Genomic DNA, 16,967 nt, shown 5'->3' on the forward strand with positions numbered 1-16,967 from the left:
CTCGCCCACGTAATAAGAAAACTTCCTACAAAAAAAAGCCCTGGTCCAGATGGCTTTCCAGCAGAATTCTACAAGACATTTAAGGAGGAGCTGATACCAATCCTACTGAAGGTATTCCAGGCGATTGAAAAAGATGGAACTCTCCCCAAATCATTTTACGAAGCCAATATCACATTGATACCCAAACCAGGTAAAGATCCAACAAAGAAAGAGAACTACAGGCCAATATCTTTGATGAACATAGATGCTAAAATTCTCAACAAGATCCTAGCAAACCGGATTCAGCAATACATGTCAAAAATCATCCATCATGACCAAGTAGGCTTCATTCCTGGCATGCAAGGCTGGTTCAATATTCGTAAAACCATAAATGTAATTAAATACATCAACAGATGTCAAAACAAAAACCACATGATCATATCACTAGATGCAGAAAAAGCTTTTGATAAAATCCAGCACCCCTTCTTGATAAAAACCCTTGAACATCTAGGCATACGGGGAACATACCTCAAAATAGTAAAAGCCATCTACGAGAAACCCACAGCCAGCATACTCCTAAATGGACAAAAATTGGAACCAATTCCCCTGAAAACTGGAACTAGACAAGGATGCCCACTCTCTCCCCTCCTGTTCAACATAGTATTGGAAGCCCTGGCTAAAGCAATCAGAGAAGAGGAGGCAATCAGAGGTATTCAAATAGGAAAAGAGGAAGTCAAGTTATCTCTCTATGCGGATGACATGATGGTGTACCTTGAAAACCCAAGAGAATCTGTCAAAGGTCTCCTTACATTGATAAAAGCCTTTGGCAAAGTCTCAGGATACAAAATAAATGTACAAAAGACAATCGCATTTCTCTACACCAATAATAAACAAACAGAAACCCAAATAAAAAACACAGTTCCATTCACAATAGCCACAAAAAAAATGAAATACCTTGGCATCTTCCTGACCAGAGACGTGAAAGACCTTTACAATGAAAATTACAAAACACTGCTCAAAGAAATCAAAGCCGACATGAACAAGTGGAAAAATATCCCATGCTCATGGATCGGAAGAATCAATATTGTGAAGATGTCCATTTTACCTAAGGCAATCTACAAATTCAATGCAATACCCATTAAATTACCAACAACATTCTTTTCAGACCTAGAAAAAACAACACAGGAATTCATATGGAAACACAAACATCCAAGATAGCCAGAACAATCCTCAGCAAAAAAAACAAAGCAGGTGGTATCACAATACCAGATTTCAAACTTTACTATAAAGCTACAATCATCAAAACAGCTTGGTATTGGTACAGGAACAGGCATATAGATCAATGGAACAGAATTGAGATTCCAGAAGCAAAACCTCAATTTCTCAACCAACTCATCTTCGACAAAGCCCCCACCACCTACCAATGGGGAGAGGAGAACCTATTCAGTAAATGGTGCTGGGAAAATTGGCTGGCCACATGCAGAAGATTGAAACAGGACCCCTATCTATCCCCATGCACAAAGGTTAACTCCAAATGGATCAGAGACCTAAATGTAAAACCTCAAACCATAAGAACCTTAGAAAAGGAAGGAAATACTCTCATGGAAATCGGAACTGGCATCCAATTTCTGTACAAAACCTGAAACCCACAGGACTTAAGAGAGAAGATAGACAAATGGGACCTTATTAAACTGACAAGCTTCTGCAAAGCCAAAGAAACCATCAAGAGAGCAGGGAGACAGCCCACAGACTGGGAAAAAGTATTTGCCAACTCTAGGTCTGACAAAGGCTTAACATCCTGGATCTACAAGGAACTGAAGCGTACTGAAAAGAAGAAAACAAACAACCCCATTATAAAATGGGCAAAAGACATGAACAGACACTTCACAAAAGAAGACATTCGAGCAGCCAACAAACACATGAAGAAATGCTCAACCTCACTAATCATCAGGGAGATGCAAATCAAAACCACACTGAGATACCACCTAACTCCAGTCAGAATGGCAATATCAACAACTCAAAAAATAACAGCTGCTGGAGAGGGTGTGGTGAAAAGGGAACACTTCTACACTGTTGGTGGGAGTGTAAACTAGTGCAACCTCTGTGGAAAGCAGTGTGGCGATTCCTAAAAGCTCTAAAAATTGACCTTCCATATGACCCTGCAATCCCCCTACTGGGAATATACCCTGAAGAACACAAATCACTCTATAAAAAAGATACCTGCACACGTATGTTTATCGCAGCATTGTTCACAATAGCAAGAACCTGGAAACAACCATGCTGCCCATCAAAAGAGGACTGGATTAAAAAAATGTGGTACATATACACGATGGAATACTACGCAGCCATAAAAAAGAACAAAATCATGAATTTCGCTGCAACCTGGATGGAACTAGAGTCTATAATACTGAGTGACCTCTCACAAAAACAAAAATCCGAATATCACATGTTCTCACTCATATAATGGACCTTGAACATCCAATGCAATACTATGAGAAAATGACGGATGGTACTGGGAAACTATGGGGGGGAGGGGGATGGGATTAACAGTAGCAAATATCTGTCGGGGGATGGGAAAACACTTCTTATCTACAGGGTGCCTGAATGAAACGTCATTGTACACCTACCCTTAACTGTACCCCACAAAACCATAATAAAAAATACTGATTAATGAAAAAAAAAAAAAAAAAAAGAGCAGTTGGAAACCAAGAGAGAGTTTGTTTTAAATGTCTTTTTATATTTATTTAAATGTTTATTATCAAAAGTATAATATATGCAATAAACAAAATTCAAGCATAGAAAAGTCACATTAAAAAGCCAAGAAGATTAGCCAGGCGTGGTAGTGCGCATCTGTAGTTCCAGTTACTTGGAAGACTGAGGCGGAAGAATTGCCGGAGCCCAGCAGGTAGAGGCTGCGGTGACTGGGAGCGGCCACGGCACTGCAGTCTGGGTGACAGAGTGAGCCTCCAACTCAAAAAAAAAAAAAGCCAAGAAGATTTTGCAGAGTACAGAATAAAATGACCAAAAAAAGATAATTGAAGGAAAACATTCATAGAGTCTATTTAGGTAGGCCATTACTTATATAATAAAAGTCTCAAGAAGAGGAGAGGAGCGAAAATGGAGAAGAGAAAAAATTATCAGAGTAACAACTGAAAAAAATCTCCCAGAGTTGAAGAAAGACAAGTTTTTTATTGAAGCCCCAAGTACCGGGCTCAATGAGCAGATCAATTCAGAGAAACAGCCTCATGGAGTTTTAGAGCACTGACAATCAAAAGGACATCCTAAACACTCCTGAGGGAGACAAGAAACAGATAACCCACAAAGCAGTAAGAACCAGACTGGCATCATTCTCATCATCAGCACCCGATGACTAGGGACAATGGAGCAATTACCTTCTAAGTTCAAAGAAATAATTCTACACCTAAAATGTGATATCTTGCAAAATTGTCATTCCAGTGTGGGAGAGAAATAAAGCCTTGTTCAGAGACACCAGATCTCAGAGAATTGATTCCCATTCACTTCTTTCTGAAAATAAAATTACTTGATGATGAGAACTATAAAAACAATTAAAGCAGGCTAGAAATTCAATTAAAGGAAACCCCAGTACAAATATGCAGTTGACCTAAACACAAGTCGGTATATTTTGGAGCACTCAATAAATGATATAATTAAAGAGCAGGAAAGTGCTTGTGGTTATGTAAAGAAGATATAGTCTTCTATTGTTAATCAACTAAAAATTCTAAAAACAACTTTTAAATATTTATCTATCTTAGCCCAAATATAAAACCAGTGCAAAAGTATCATGACTCTGTGTAACTGACAGAGTCTAAGAAAAAAGAATCCATTTGACTTTGACCTTAGAACGGTCCCCTCTACAGATTTCAATATAATATCTGTTTTTGTAGCTAATAACATTTACATAATTTATGTAATTTCAATACTGTTTCTCATTCACTTTCAATGATCAGAATCAACTTACTGACAAAGCATGGGAACAAAGTTATAAAACAGAACATGTGCTATGAACCTTGATAATGTAAAAGAAGTGGTATAGCTGAGGGAGGGTGGAGAGGGGAAGAGAGAAAAGTGGAGGGACATAAAAGGGTATGAATTTCCTACTTTGCATAATGAGGAATCAAGAAATACTACCCAAAGTTAATGGACCAAAATAGAAATTGAATATTATGTAAAACAATAAGGTTAACCACAGAAGAAACAGAAATATACAACCATCAATTATTTGGAGGTGGGAAAAGTGAATAAGGTACTCACCTGTCACAGCTAACAGTGTATAGATACTGCTTAAAGCTGATAAATGAAGACATAGGTGCACTATGTCATTTAGCAATATCAATCAAGGTAACTACCTAAAGAATATAAACAGAAACAATCAAAGAAGATGGCTATTAGGAGCAAAATCTAGGAAAAGAGTGGGAAAGAGCGTTTACTTTTTATGGCTTTTTTATACTTTTTATTTTTAGGCACTTATATCTTATGAATTAAAAAGTAAAATAATAAAAATTTCAAACAATGTGAAGGCAATAATTATATAGACATCGGGTCAAAAAGAAATTTTAGGGATGATTTTTTTCCCTCTATTTTTCAATTACATGGTAATATGGATTTTGTTATTTCCATAATAGAAAAATTCATAAAGAAGAGAAATAAATATGCATTATTTTTTGTCATACAGTGGTTTAGGATTAGTGGGAAACAGGGATGACAAAGCAGAGATATTCATCTGTAGTGTTTGTGGTATGATTCTACAACGACCATGAAAGCCAGGCTTGCTGTGTGACCTTGGGTGAGTCACTTTACTCTTAGGACTTCTGTTTCCATCTGTGAAACAGAAGTTGACTTGATGAATTCTCAGACACTGTTCAGTAGCTTTCAAATCCAAATTTCTACCAGGTGTGAGCATTGCCAGTGAGATCATGTGACCCTGGCAACTTAGACTAAAAAAATGACTGGATTCTATTTTCTGTTGTTGTTTAGGTGCTGAACTATTCTTCCACTTGGTATCTGAAGCTATGGAGTGCTGCAAATGTCATGTTTCTCCAACAGCACTGCAATAATTTGCTCCAACAGAAAGCAGAGTTCACATAGACTAACCTTGATGTTCACAGAGAGAAAGGTCAAAGACCTCACACACTGATAGCCAGTGATGCACCCCAGGCCCTCCTCCAATCCTCAAAGAAACCTACAATCATTTGGGCTGTGGCCTCCCTCAGAGGGGTTAGTACTCTCTGTCTTGCAAGAAAAGCAGGAAGTATGTTGAAAGTCATAACCACAGCAAAAACTGCCACATCAAACTGAGGAGTGTACTCTAAACACGGGGCTATCACACATCACCAGGACCCCAGAGGGAACCAAATCCCACTACCCATAGGGCTACACATCTATTCATGTCTTGACCAGGATATGGTCATTTTGTCCAAAATGAAGTTCTATGTGTAAGTAGGTTATTAGCAAAAACCAAATAGAAACAGAAACCTCAATCCTCACTTGTCCAAAGTGAGATACACTTGTGGTGGGATCATGCAACAAATGGCTGTTCATTTGGCTTCCCTAACTCTGATGTCTGAAATTGTGGGGTCAAGTTTGGAAGATGAATAGTAACTAAGAAATACATGCAAGTCATTAGTAGAGCATCTATGCCTTGGTTCTCAGAGCAAGAGTGGCACAAGGAAGCCTTTAGAGACGCAAAGTCTTAGGCCACAGACCAGACCTGCAGAATCAGAAACTGCCTTGCACCAAAATCTCCACAAGATACATTTGGGCATTAACATTGGAAAGGTGCAGGTGTATTCAATGTGGGAAGTCTGCACACCTACCCACATCAAATACTGAGGATGTGATCACTTGCCCAACTGTCTGAGCCCACAACAACCCTCCAAGGAAGATACTATTATTATTAACATGTGTGCAAATGAGGACACCCAGGTCAACTTCAGCAGGACTGAAACCTATTGAAAGACCCAGTGCTCAGAGAGAAGGCTTACAGATGTTAAGTAATTTGCCAAGGTCAAAAATTAGTAAAGGACACAACTGAATCTTGAAAGTAAATCTGTCTGAATCCCAAACTCATGCTCTGAACCAACGTGTTGCACTCTGAAGTGGCATGTTTTCAAGTGGTTCATTTGAACAATTGAATCCAGGTGGTTGCATGTCAAAATCCATTTTCCACAACATCATCCTTAGAAGACATCCTTAGGAATGTCTTTGCTCACCCCTCACCCAACCTATCTGGGTAGATATAGATGTGCTGAGAGAGACTCCTTCTCAAAGTCTTGTACCAGAGGCTGTGACCCTCTTTGGCCATCAAATCTGAGTCGTAGAGCGGGTGAATGTGAGAGCCAACCTGAGAAACCTAGCCTAGAAACGCCTATGTTTAAAAACAGAAGACTATGGCTTCTGGGAAAGATGATCTATTTTATAATACCTTAAGGTTTCAAAATGACTACAGACCCTGTCACCTGTATCCTTTGAGCTACACGCCATCATCTCCCGTGACACTCTGAGGTCTGGAGACACAGAGTGTTGAGGCAAAGGCAATCACTTGCTTTTCGAGAAGCTGTGCCGCAGAACAGCTCTGGTCAAGTCTCCCCACACCCCTTGTGGTATGGCTTGAGGAAGTGAGGGTTTTTGGAAAGTCATGCCTGCATGAGTGAGCTACTCAGAAATCTCATCTCTGGCCCTGCTTTCTCAGTGACCCCGCACATGGGCATTGACTATTCTAACCACGAGAATTAGGTTCAGCTGCAAATAGCAGAAAACAATAATAGTGGCTTAAACCAGTGCCTCCCAAACCATCGCACACACATGAATCACCTGGGGATATTGTTAAAATGTAGATTCTGATACAGAAAGTCTGGGGCTGGCCCTGAGGCTCAGCATTTCTTTTTTTAATTTATTTTATTTTAGAGATATGGAGTACAATTCAGGGTTAGGTATACATATAGTCGTTATGCAGGTACCCTTGTTGATGAGGTATGCCTCCCCCTTCCTCCCCTGGCAGTTTCCCACCACTGCCAATCCCTTTCTTATGATATTATTATAGTCATTTAAGGTCTGTTCATGCGTGAGAACATTTGGTACTCAGTTTTTTGTTTCTGTAATAGATCACTGAGTATTATAGATTTTAAGTCCATCCAAATGAGGTTCAGTATTTCTGACATGCTCCCGTGGGATGCCCACGTTGCTGGTCCACAGAGCACACTCACTAGCGAGGGCTTCAATAAGACAGAAGTTTATTCCTCACCTAGGCATAAGAAACCTGAAGTCTGACCCTCTAGACTATAATCTCAGCAGTACCAGATGCTCGAACTCTGACGTCACTGCTCTTCCATCTTCATCATGTAGCTTCCATCCTTAAGGTCACCTTGTGGTCCAAGATGGCTCCTGGAGAGCCAGCCCACCCATTCAAGCTAGCAGCAAAAGGAAGTGAGACAGTGAGAAATAGTGCATCTGCCAGCCAAGCCAGCTACTCTGAAACAGTCTTCTTGCAGTCCTTCTGCTTCATCGCTTGGCTATCACACTTTAGAGAGACTAAGAAATGTTGGGGACCGGGTGCAGTGGCTCACACACGTAATCCTGGTACCCTGGGAGGCGGAGGCAAGAGGACTGCCTGAGCCCAAGGGTTCGAGACCATTTGGGGCAAGTTGGCAAGACCTTGTCTCTACAATAAATCAAAAGATTAGCCAAGTGTGGTGATGCATGCCTTTAGTTCCAGCTGCTTGGAAGGCTGAGGCAGAAGGATTGCCTGAGCCCAGCAGGTCAAGGCTGTGGTAGCTGTGAGTGTGCCACTGCACTCCAGCCTGGGCAACAGTGAGATTCTAACCAAAAAAGCAAAAAACAAAAAAGAAGCAGGAGGAGGAGGAGAGGAAAAGAAATGTCGAGTTTACCCTGGAAGCAATGGTATCAGTAAAAAATTAGATTTCTTTTTTAAAGAAAGAATGGGAGGCCAGGTGGCTTACACCTGTAATCCTGGTACTTTGGGAGGCTGAGTTGGAAGGATTGCTTGAGCCCAGGAGTTCGAAATCAGCCTGGACAGCACAGTGAGACCTCATCTCTACAAAAAATAAAAAACTTATCCAGGCATGATGGCACATTCCTGTAGTCCTAACTACTCAGGAGGGCTGAGGCGGGTGGGTCTCTTCAGCTCAGCATCTTTAGACTGCAGTGAGACATGATCGTGCCACCACACTCCAGCCTGGGTGACAGAGTGGGACCCTGACTTGAAACAAAAAGAGAGATTGGGAGAATGGGCAGTTGGTGGACAATTAGGATGTCTGGCCATCACCCCATGCTGCTACTGTGAGTTTGTGCCATCTGACAGAGGGAGTGTGACCTTGAGCAGCTCTTTCTCCAGCAGTTGTTATAAGAAAGTCCCAATTGTGCATTGCCTGGGTGACCAGTGAGCCATACCTAGGAGCCAGAGTGAGAGTAAATCCTAAAATGCTGTCAGTAGAGCAAAAGGGAGGATGTTTCTAGAAAAGTGACTAGGCTTCCTCTGCTAGAACTGAGCAGAGAAGTGGAAAGACCATAGACAGACCTGTGCTCCACTTTTGAAAACTCTCTTTGGTCTTGCTTCTGAGACTTAAGATCCATCTTGTACTACGGGGTTAGGCCAGGCTGTCTAGGACCTCTGTGGATTATCAGACAAGCACAGCTGACATTCTTTTATTTTCATCTAGTGAAAATGATATGTGACAACTCAGGATGTTGCTAATGCCATGCAAGGTTCTTGTTTTGATGCCTGCCATATTCTATGTCCTTTGCTGGCTGAAACTGCCCTTCCCTGAGTCCCGACCCAGGGAAGAAGTTCTAAACTGCTCTCTGTGCAAAATTGGGCCATGGGTGGGCATCAACCCAGAGGAGCCCAACTACATACTTTCCTACTGAGGCCACTGACTTGAAGGCAATCATTTCTTAAATGTAATAGTGGCTCAGCTGCTATGACCAACCCCCCAACAACTGAACATCTAAGCTAGTATGACTGCTCTATTCTGCAAAGGCATCAGAGACCCAGGCTCCTTCTGTCTTGCTGCTCTGCCAACTGTAGTGTTGTCCTCATCTACACTGTCCAAGATTGCTCTCAACATGTCTGCATTCCAGCAAGTGGGAAAGGAGAAAGGATATGAGAGGGCATGCCCGCCCCTGTAAAGGTATAACCTGAGATCATGCAGATAATTGTGGTTCACTAGCCAAAATGTAATCATGTGGCCATACCCAGGTGCAAGGAAGGCTGGGAAATGTTAGTCCTATTCTAGGCAGATATAAGCCTAGCTAAAAATGAGACAGAATGACTATTGGGGTATTTCTCAGTCCCTGCTGGTCAGACCAGCTCCCTGTGGAATCTAGGACAGGAGAAATCAGACACAATTGTCTTCTTGAAAGCAAAAGAGATGGAGGGAGACACAGAAAGAATCACAGCTAGGAAGTCCATGAGAGAAGAACAGAGTATTGGTTAGGCCCCAAACTCCCTGTAACAGCAACCTGCTCCTGCTATTGCTCTTGCTGGTGGGCAATGCTGTCAGGAAACCCCCTTTTCTTGAGGGGCCTGAGGCACCCAGAAGTCTCTGATGCACATCCAAGACATTCAGACCTATTGGAAGTGAGGTCCAAGCAATGTTTCAACAGTGGTCCCACTCTACAGAAGGAAAAGCATCACCAGTCCTCAGGCTGGCCCTAATCAATCAAAGAAGAAAAGACAAACAGAATCTGTTGCTTTCAGCCTCTTGACTGGTGAGATGGAAACAAACCATCTGCACATGATGCTATCTGGCTTCCTCTGGGTGGAAAGTGCTGATAGAGATCTCGAGGGTCCTGTTTGCTAAGACCACAGGCTCAGGATGAGTCAGCTGCACAATAAGTACGTCAACAGATGAGCTGTGGCCTGGGGGTGTTTAAATGGACACAGAGCAGCAGGACCCACACTCCTCCTTGGGTTTCCTTATGTGTGAGGCCACTTGGCGATCCACACCCCGTTAGCACAGCACACACGGTGGTCAGCCTGGGGATGGGGAGAACGGGGGGGAGGGGCAGCCAGGACCCAGCTTCAGGTCCCAGGGAGGAAGTCCTTCCTAGAAGGCAGAAATGATGCCTGAAGGCTAAGGCCAGTGTGGTACCTTGGCCGGCAATGTAATTGTTGTCCAGACCATGGACGCTTGTGAGAATTAAAAAAACAAAATAACAGGCCTTAACTGATCAGCAATATGCATGAGCCAGTTGTGGACAAGCTCAGAGGTGTAGACATCCTGTTAACCCTAAGAGTGGGCATCTCCAGGTGAACTGGCCACAAGCAGACTGCCCTGAAACACTGAGGGTCTCCATTTTGGCCCAGATGATCCTCAGGTCAGGGTTCAGACATATAGGGCAACATCAGAAGGACAGGGAGGTGATTACGGTCCTTCCCAGCTAGCACGGGGCTTCAGCAAAGAGTGAGGGTCTGGTCCTATAAAGCAACTACTAGCTGTTAATGGTGAGCGAATTCATCAGAAACTCACCTCAACCAGCTTGAGCAAAAAAGGGAATCTGTGGGCTGCATAACCAAATCACACAGAGCACAGAGGCACAGCTGACCCCAAGGGCAACTGGATTTAGAGATTCAAATATTGCCAGGACTTCCTCTCTCTTCATCTTAGTTACCTCAGGCTGCTATAACAAGTTACCATAGGCTGGGTGGCTGAAGCAACAGACATTTATTTCATGGCTCTAGAAGCTGGGAGGTCCAAGATCAAAGTCCAGGCAGAGTTAGTTGTAGTAATAGCCCTTTTCCTGACTTGTGGATGACCATCATCCCGCTATGTGTTCTGATGACAAATTCGTTGTGTGTGCACACTCAGAGAGAAAGAGAGAGAGAGTTCCAGTATGTCTCTTCCTTTTCTTTTAAGGGAATTAATCCCATCATAATCTCATCCAAACCTAATTACTTCCTAAAGAACCCTGCCCTCCAAATACTATCCCTTTGGAGGTTAGGACTTCAACACATGACTTTGGGGTCACAAAGATTCAGTCCTTAGCAACCAATGTCTCCCATTATCTCTGACTGTTGGATTCATTCTCTCAATTCAGCTGTCTCCACAAGGCTAAAGCCATGCCTGCAGGTAGCTCCAAACCTGAATGCCAGGGAGAGCACATCCTCACCAGCTCCATGTTGAAAAAAAAAAAAAAAAAAGCTCAGAGAAAGCTCCTGACTAGCTTGGTGGGCCCGCTTGCCCATTCCTGGTCAATCACTTTGGCCAAAGGAGTGAGGCCACTGGGCTTGGCCCAGGCAAGCCACAAGTTCATCCCCACACTTCTTGGATGATGAGGGTAAAGAAGAAGCAGTTTTCCCCCAAAATGGAGAGTGCTGTTGCAGGCAAGCCAAATGACAAGTACCCACCACACAGGGAACAGTGGAAAGGCATGAAGCAAGGGCTGTGCTGAGAGGAACTGTTGGTGAGTTCGTATGAGATGCCTGGAGTGCCAGAAATAATTTGGTTGACTTACTTTGCAAGGGGCTGAAACCATGGAATAACATGATGTAACCCAAAGGAATGCTGTGTATTATACTTATATAGGTGCTGGAGTGCTCTGGTATTATGATAACTGCAATTTATTTTAAAATATTTCAGCACTGAGCTGAGCATGGTGACTCATACCTGTAATGTCAGCACTTTGGGAGAATGAGATGGGAGGATTGCTTGAGGCCAGGACCTGGGCAACCAGCCTAGGTAACATAGTGAGACACTGCCTCTACAAAAAATCATATAAAATAAATTAACCAGGCATGGTGGCACATGCCTGTAGTAGTAGCTACTCAGGAGGCTGAAGTGGGAGGGTCACTTGAGTCCAGAAGCTCAAGGCAGCAGTGAGCTTTAATCATACCACTGCCAGCCTGGGCAGCAGAACAAGACTGTGACTCTCAAAATAAACAAATAGGCTGGGTGCAGTGGCTCACGTCTGTAATCCCAGTACTTTGGAAGGCCAAGCCAAGAGGATTGCTTGACCCCAGGATTTCGAGACCAGCCTAGGCAACATAGCAGGCTCTCATATGACTCTACAAAATAAAAAATAAAAAAGTAGCCAGATGTGGTAGTATGTGCCTGTAGTCCCAGCTACTCAGGAGGCTGGGGTGAGAAGATCACTTGAGCCCAGAAGGTCAAGGCTGTGGTGAGCTATTATTGTGCCACTGCACTCCAGCCTGGGTGAGAGAGTGAGACCCTGACTCAGAAAGATAGATGATAGATAGATAAATAGATAGATAGATAGATAGATAGTTGATAGAAATATTTCATCATTGAAAATGTAATGTAAAGGTGGGTGTAGCCCTTTCAATCCACTGGCCTACAAGAGGCCAGTTGCTGAAATCAAGGCAATGCTGGAGTGGTAATTAGAGTGTACTCAGAAGGCCATACCCCAGCGGGATAAGTGCTTCAGCTGTCTTTATCTGTGATCAGTGCCAGAGGTTTTGTTGATTAGTATAATGAACATAGAGATGGGTTGTCATTGGTGAAGCATGGAGAAACTCCACCAACATGCATGAGCAGGGTATTAGAATCTGGTGAGCCTTTCCTCCTTCCCCTTTAGGAAAGTCAGCCACAGTTCACAAAGAGCGGAATGGAGCAAGGTGGACAGGACCCTGGGATTCCTGGTGCTACTGTGCTCTCTGGCTATCTAGATAAGCTGGGGCCAGCTGCTTTGACTCTTAGAGGTTTACAATAAAATGATTAAACAAGAGCATCTTTAAGATTCTATCTAGCTCTAAATCATCCTGACCCTTTGGAATGAGATTGATTATTAAGCTTGGAGAGTAAAATGTTCATAAAGGCCTTCAAATATTGGATGATTCTAGTCCTTTGTGTGAGATTATATTTTCCAAGGATAGCCACAGCAACTTCTTCCACCCACACACCCATCAGCAATGGGACCTTGTCACTATGCCATCAGGAAGGCTTCTTAGCTACCAAATGTCCCAGCTAACTCTCCCCACACTCCTTACGGAGCTTCCTCTTCTGTCTCCAGGCCCAGCCCCAGCATCCCTTTTCGCAGTTGTTTTTATCAGCTGCTGCCTTGACTTTTTGCAGGTATATCCTCTGGTTGTTGGTTTTCTGTGTACTGGGTATGCAAGCAAAACCTCACAATGGCTGTGTGAGAAGGGCAGGGCAGGTATTACAAATTGCATTGTGGTAGCCAGTCTCACACACAATGGCCCATGGTGGTCTGCACCATCCTTGAATAGAATGGACTGTTGTAACACATAGGACAGTGAAGAAATGACAGAACTTGACTTCAGAGGCTAGATCATAAAGGGTAGTGTGGTCAGGTGCAGCGGCTCACATCTGTAATCCCAGCACTTTGGGAGGCAGAGGTGGGAGATTTGCTTGAGCCCAGGAGTTTGAGACCAGCCTGGACAACAAAGTGAGACCTCATCACTCCAAAACACACACACACACACACACACACACACACACACACACACACACACACAGATTAGGTTAGGTGGGTGTGGTGGCACATGCCTATAGTCCCAGCTACTCAGGAGGTTGAGGAGGGTGGATCCCTTCAGTCTAGGCATTGGAGGCTGCAGTGAGCTGTGACTGTGCAGCTCCAGCCTGGGTGACAGCGTGAGACCCCAACTCAAAAAAAAAAAAGGTGTGTAGCTCTGTCTTGCTCTCTTAGATTGTTCACTCTGGGAAAAGTCAGCTGCCATGTCAAAGGAACTCTGTACTTGAAAGGCCTTGAGCCAAAACCAACCATCATAATCACTCACAAATTCCTGACCCACAGAAACTATGAAATAATAAATACTTATTGTTGAAGCCATTAACTCTTGAGATATTTATTATATAGCAATATATAACTAATGCATTCACTATACGAATGAGAAATAGAGCCTCAAAGACACACAGCAACTAGCCCAAAGTCACACAGCTAGAGCATAGCCGAGAAGAGCCTCGTCTTGTGACTGCTGATCCACATAGGGGTGGGGTCTCCCACAGCCCCAGGATTCAGCAGTTCTTTGGTTTGACTTCAGAAGAGGGAGTGATGGTGTTGCAGGCATGGTGCAGCAATTGCCCAAGCAACCCCGACAGGCACTAGACCTGGGCCAAACAGCTCTTCTGACAGGGAGTACTGGGTCTGGGATGGCGGCAGAGACTCTTTGCTTAGGGCCTCTAAGACCCAGGGAAACAATTCGACAGCAAGGACCTCTTCTTTCCTGGGCACACCCATACCTACACATGTATCTCGGCCTCCACTCACACTGCAAATGAAAATCTTGCTGACTCGCAGTGTTGTGTCTCTGCTGGGCTGCGTGCAGAGGGGGTGTGTGGTGCAGGGGCTTGTACTTAGGATCTCAGACTGCAACTCGGGGTCTGGCCTTGCTTTCCAGCTCTCCCCACTGCTGATTCATGCTACCACTTTAGAGAAGTTGCCCCACCAAAGGGAGCTTTCAGTTCCCATGTGAGTCACTGGCCATGTGAGCACCAGTCACCCCTGCACAGAAGGGGCCTGGGCTACGTGAGCACTCAGTAGTGAGCTGAAGGTTGTGCTCATGAGGTCAGCAAGTGATAAGGCCAGCTGGCTCTGTTTGTTTATCCTGCGGGACTGGATTTATTCCAGGAAGCGCTCCTAGGGTCCTCTGAGCAGGACTGGGATTGGGCAAGTCAAAAGGGTAGTTGAAGGCAAGACCACGAAAAGGGCTGAGCAGGCACTGTTTGTCTTCAGGTCTCCAGTCAAGAGAGACTTGAGATGGAGACACTTCTTGATAAGGAACCTTAAAGGCCCAGCAGAGTGACTTGTGCTTACATCCTCATGTGGCACCTCCAGGATGGGACAGAAAAAAACAAACAACAGGTATAGGGCAACTGGGTTCTAATATAAACTGAAGATTTCAATACTTGGACAAATTGTTGGCCAGTCTCAGCCTCAATTTACTCATGAGTAAAATCAAGCTAGTGGTTTTCAAACTGAATTCCCTGTAGCCCTAGTAGTTCAGAGCTATTTTGGGTTTTGCTATTGGAAGGGATCCTCTAAACCAATGCTGTCCAATGAAATATAAAGTAAAGCCGGGCTCGGTGGCTCAACCTGTTATCCCAGCACTTTGGTAGGCCGAGGCGAGTAGATTGCCTGAGCCTGCGGGTTCGAGACCAAGCCAGGCAACTTGGGGAGCCCTTGTCTCTACAATAAAACAAAAAGTAGCCAGGCATGGCAGTGTGCACCTGTAGTTCTAGCTACTTGGAAGGCTGATATGGAAAGCTCACCAGAGCCCAGTAGGTCAACACTGGGGTGGTTGTGAGTATGCCACTGCACTCCAGCCTGGGCAACAGAGTGAGACTCCAATGCAAAAAATAAATAAATTAAAAAAATATATATATAAATATATACACACACACACACACACACACACACACACACACACACACATACATATATATAAAGTGAATCACATATGCAATTTTACATTTTTTGTAGTCACATTTTTTAAGAATCTAAAAATAAATAGTTGAAATGAATTGTGATGTTAATAACTTTTATGTATCTATCTAAAATATCATTTCAACATGGAATCAATTGATATTTTACATTCTCTTTTTGTACTAAATCTTCGAAACCTCACGTGTGATTTGTCCATAAGCACATCTTAATTCATACCAACCACATTTCTAGGGCTCCATAGCCACCGGTCAGAATTGTCACTGGCCCTTCGATTCCTTAACTTGTGAAAGGGAGGAGAAATTGAGTCTTTAAAAAGAGAAGACCTCCCTCTCGTGTTTGAAACAGGGAAATACATGAGAGACCAAAGGATTAGAATGAACAAAACACTGAAAAATACAAAGAAGCCAGGAGTGTTTGGGGTTGCAAGGGACTCAGTTCAGCCAGAGTATGAAGGGAGGGGAGGGAGTGTGAGAGCAGAAGCTGTAAAATCATTGGGCCTCTCCTGATCATGTGGTTTTCATGACATCAATTTCCCTGAAAATGTCTTTGGATTGTGAAGGATCACACAAGAGAAGTTCTGTCTTTATCACTGAGGCTTAGTATGGCATGGGGGCTAGGACAAAAGTAGAGCAGGGGTGGGCAGGAAAAAAAAGAAAGTAGAGCATGACATAGCAGCTTAAAGCACAGGCTGTAGAAGCCCAGCGGCCTGGGTTTTCGTCCCGATTCTGCCATTTGTTGACTGGGATGAGTTGGCATAGTTTTTTACGTCTGTTAAACGGGCATATCCGAATAGGGCCATCAACAGCTCTTCCCATCCCTTTGTGTGCCTGCCTACTGTCCCTCCCATCAAGATCCGGAGTCTATTTCCCTTTCTATTGAATCTGGGGTGACCTTGTGATTTACTTAGATGACTTTTACTTAGATAACTAGAATGTAGTGGAAGTGATGCTAGTGGCTTCTAGGAAGTCGACTGCTGCACTGTAAAGAAACTTGGGCTAGTCAACTAGAAGATGAGAAACTATATGGAGAAACAAAAGATCACGTGGAAAAGCCTGAGGCATCAAACTTGATTGAATCCTTCCTGGACCTTCCAGCTGAGCCAAGCCACCAGAGGAAGGAACAGAAAACTGCCTAGCTGAGCCTCACCTGAATCTCTAGCCCAAAGATTCATGAGAAATAAATTGCTCTTCTTTTAAGCCACTAAGTTTGAAGTGGTTCTTTGTACAGCAATAATAATTGAAACAAATGTGATATTTACATTGCCTAGGGCTGTGGGTACCGTACAGCTGGGTGGAGATCAGATGAAATAAGGTGTGTGTTAGGGTACGGATAGGGTGAGGATGGATGGATGGAGAGGGAGAGGTGCAGGGAGGCGCAGCACCGTTAGTGCCAGCAAACCTGAGGTGCTCGCTGGCAACCCAGAGATCCGAGTAAATGCAAAGAATTGCAACACACAAAGAGGTGAGAGAAGATAAGATTTACTTAAGAAAAGTTCGCCCCCTCCCACAGACAGGGAGCAGGCCTATACTCTAGCCCCCCAAAGCCCTGACTTAAATCCTTTTCCT

This window comes from Carlito syrichta, unplaced genomic scaffold (assembly GCF_000164805.1).
Source record: "Carlito syrichta isolate Samal-C Ts95f unplaced genomic scaffold, Tarsius_syrichta-2.0.1 Scaffold314745, whole genome shotgun sequence".
In the NCBI taxonomy this organism is placed as follows: domain Eukaryota; kingdom Metazoa; phylum Chordata; class Mammalia; order Primates; family Tarsiidae; genus Carlito; species Carlito syrichta.